The sequence below is a fragment of the Bidens hawaiensis genome, unplaced genomic scaffold, assembly GCF_021521415.1.
Source record: "Bidens hawaiensis isolate Kalapana, Puna unplaced genomic scaffold, B.hawaiensis_p1.1 tig00076590_1, whole genome shotgun sequence".
In the NCBI taxonomy this organism is placed as follows: Eukaryota; Viridiplantae; Streptophyta; class Magnoliopsida; order Asterales; family Asteraceae; genus Bidens; species Bidens hawaiensis.
The window spans coordinates 31,092-35,099 of record NW_027503211.1 but is presented as its reverse complement, the minus strand read 5'-3'; the positions used below and the strand labels follow the sequence as shown (position 1 = coordinate 35,099).

Genomic DNA, 4,008 nt, shown 5'->3' with positions numbered 1-4,008 from the left:
GGTAAGGATGTATACATTTTGAACCGAATAGGACGAGACTTTGTTAAAGTTCGCCTGTTAAACTTTTGTTGGTTAAATAGTGATGTAAAAATAATAAAGTTGCATGTGAGAAGAATAATATGTATGATAGCGTATTAGCGTTGGGTGTAAGCAACATGCGAGAGAAATAGATGAAAAACTGATTTGGCATGCCGACTAATCTTGCACATGAGAAAAATAAGTATTAAAGTTAGATAGCTAGTCTTAGAATACCTAAATTTTTTCCAACTTAAACATAACAAGTTGTTGGAAGTAGACAAGTGTGTCCTGATCAAGGTATGTAAAGGTAGTTGTTACACCTTATACACATACCTAAATTTCTTTGAACATGCATAGTAGACAAAAAACAACACGACTTATTGTAAACAGGTTGCGTGACTTTTTAACTTCTTAAATTCAAATATAGGTTCCATATGTTTTGAATTTTTGAACTTTGTTTAAGGCGTAATAACAACCGTTTTACATACCCCACTCAAATTTAATCTAAGACTAATCAAGTCTAGCATGCTGATTGCTGTTGCACATCCACGTACTTCGCCATAACGTCAATAGTTCAAAACTTTAGATTTAGCAATTAGTCAATGCCGTACATTAAGTGTCATCAAATACAAATTGTACAAAAACAATTTAAAATTGTGTTATCAAAATAAAGTAACTAAAGTACAAATTTAATAATAACAATATTAAAAAAAAAATTTAACATATTTGTCCTCGTCTACAGAGGTGGGCAAAAAAACCGGTTAATTGAACCAACCTAAAAATTAAACTGAAACCGAACCGATTATGTAAAAACCGGTTTGGAACCGGTTTGTTATTTCCTCCACCAAAACCAGTTCCAAACCAGTTAACCGAACCGAAACCGGTCAAAACCGAGCCGAAACCGATTATAACATGGTAAAAAACCGGTTTCAAACCGAACCGAAACCGATTATAAACGGTTTTGACTTTAGTTGACCAAAACAAACCGTTTTTCACCCTAACTGGTTTGAGTTTTTAAACCGGTTTGTAGTACACGTCTACTCGTCTATATATAGTTATATACATTCCTATTCATTCATGCAAACACACATCACACCATTCCCTAACACTTATCAAACATGGATCCATCATCTGAAACATCCCAAGACACCCCACTCCGTAGCATCCCAGGATCCTACGGTCTTCCTTTCATCCAACCCATCAAAGACCGACTCGAGTACTTTTACGGCCCTGGCGGCCGAGACGGCTTCTTCCAATCCCGAGCTCAAAAATACCAATCCACAGTCTTCCGAGCCAACATGCCACCCGGCCCATTCATAAGCAAAAACTCCAAAGTCATCGTTCTACTCGACGCCAAAAGCTTTCCAATTCTCTTCGACGTGTCCAAAGTCGAAAGAAAGACGTGTTCACGGTACTTACATGCCGTCCACCAAACTCACAGGCGATAACGTGTACTCTCTTATCTCGATCCATCCGAACCGAGACATGAACAACTTAAGAACCTCTTGTTCTTCATGCTTAAATCCTCAAGCAACAGAGTCATTCCACAGTTTGAACTCACTTACACTGAACTCTTTGTTACACTTGAAGCCGAGCTAGCCAAAAACCGGAAAGCCGCGTTCAACGACCTTGGTGAGCTGGCGGCTTTCCGGTTTCTGGGTCGGGCTTATTTTAACTCGAACCCTGAGGAAACAAGTTGGAGAAAAATGGTCCGAGTTTAATTAATGCGTGGGTGTTGTTGAATCTGAGTCCGTTGGGTACTGCTGGGCTTCCTTGGTTTGTGGAGGAGCTTCTTCTCCATACTTTTCGACTACCGTCGTTTTTGGTAAAGAGTAACTACCAGAAACTGTATAATTACTTCGAGGCGGTTGCGACTCCAGTGGTTGAGCAAGCTGAGGCATTAGGGGTTCCGAAAGATGAAGCTTTGCATAATATCTTGTTCGCGGTTTGCTTCAATACTTTTGGTGAGCATATGTTATTTGATAATACTACTAGGGTTAAATCGAAATATTGATCCAGAAATATAGAAAGATTAAATGATCATCATCAAAATGACTATGACCATTTAATTTTGCTAAATAGTCTTAATTTATTAAAAATATAATATGTGTCATAAACTTCATTCTCTTGCAACGGGGAAATCTCAAAAATAGTCACCTTTTATTATCATTTTATAACTTCACTCATAATTTTGAAAAAAAAAAAAAATCAAAATAGCCATTTTTTTGTTGGATTCGACGTAAATAGAACCTTCTCCGAGGGATTAGATGTGTAAATCGCTTATCAACCTCCATTTTTTTAAAATCTTTCGACGTAATACTTGTCTTCTACGTCTCAAACCCTGAACATCCATCTTTATCTTTTTTATTTTATTACATAAATCAATTAAATCCATAGTATAAATTATTTAGTTTTTTTTAGAATAACACAACCATAGTGTTTGTTTTCCATGAATTGTTGTTGAGAAATCCACGGAAGAAAGTGATGAACCCTTGACTTCAATTTAGAGAACTTCGATGAAAGATGAATCCGTCAGAGTTGACAGTGACAAGAATTAAACCGTTGGACTCGATGGTTTAGTTTTACATGGTTCATCACTTTTCACGTTGGGTGATTTGTTTATGTCGTATCGACATAACATTTGCACACGACTTCTAACATGCCGAGTTAATCTTCGGATCCTGTTTACGTAGGATTCAACATAAAAAATAAGTAATTTTATAAAAGCATGATTAAAATTGTAAAAGGTTAATTAGGAATAACTATTTTAGGAATAACTATTTTTGGGATCCCCCCGCCGGTTAGATTCTTCACCATTATTCTTACTTCGATGAATTAATTAATTAGCCTACATGGTAAAACTAAAAGTTAACAAATATAAATACAAAACTTTATTTCTTAAATGACAGAAAAAAATAATAATTAAAAACGTGAACTGAACATTTTTAGATAATTTAAAAAACTAACTTTAAAGGCAAAACATTATTTAAGTTTATTACCGATTTTAAATTATGTGGACATAAAAAAAAAAATAACTATTTTGACGAAATAACTTGTTTGCATTAACAGGTGGAATTAAGATCCTGTTCCCCAACACACTCAAATGGATCGCACTTGCTGGTGAAAACTTACTTGCCCAACTAGCAAAAGAAATAAGAACCGCTATAATATCATATGGCAATGGCAAGGTAACAATGGAGGCCATCGAGCAAATGCCACTAATGAAGTCCGCCGTGTATGAGTCTCTCCGCATTGATCCACCAGTACCTCTACAATACGGCAAAGCCAAAAGCGACTTCACAATCTCATCACACGACGCCACATTCGAAGTCAAAGAAGGAGAGATGTTATTCGGGTTCCAACCATTTGCAACCAAAGACCCTAAAGTGTTTGACCGACCCGAGGAGTTTGTCCCTGATCGGTTCGTTGGGGACGGGGAGGCTTTGTTGAAGTATGTTATGTGGTCTAATGGACCAGAGACCGAGAGTACGACGCTTGGAAATAAGCAGTGTGCTGGGAAAGACTTTGTCGTGTTGATAACGAGGTTGTTTGTGATTGAACTTTTTCGACGGTATGACTCGTTTGAGGTGGAGGCAAGTGAATCTGCATTGGGTGCGAGTATTACATTTACATCCTTGAAGAGGGCTAGTACATGATATGTTGTGCTCGTTACTATGTGGATAAGAATAAATCTCATGGTTTTGTGGTTAATCGAGTATAGTGGTCCTCTTTTGTTTTGTGTCTATTTTGTATAAGCCAATATAAGAAGTCATTCAATTAATTAGTATCAATAAAGGACATAGACCCAATAAACTATGTTTAAATTAAGAGTCAGATATGTGGTAATTGTAAGACGAAATTTAACGGGTTTTATGTAAAGAAAACATATTTAATAATATGACATGCAACAAAATCAAATTTTTTACATGAAAAACAAATAGAAATTCAAAATAACTTAAAGAGTTAATAATTCCAATCCCAATATCTAGT

At 36.1% G+C, this 4,008-nt stretch overlaps 1 pseudogene across 1 annotated transcript; it reads left to right on the top strand.

Annotated features, from left to right (window-relative positions):
- Positions 1–1,071: 1,071 nt before the first annotated feature.
- Positions 1,072–3,687, top strand: LOC143606696 (allene oxide synthase CYP74A2-like; annotated as a pseudogene). Its single transcript, XR_013148799.1, has 2 exons — positions 1,072–1,982; positions 3,088–3,687. The product of XR_013148799.1 is annotated as an allene oxide synthase CYP74A2-like (transcript).
- The last annotated feature ends 321 nt before the right edge of the window (positions 3,688–4,008 follow it).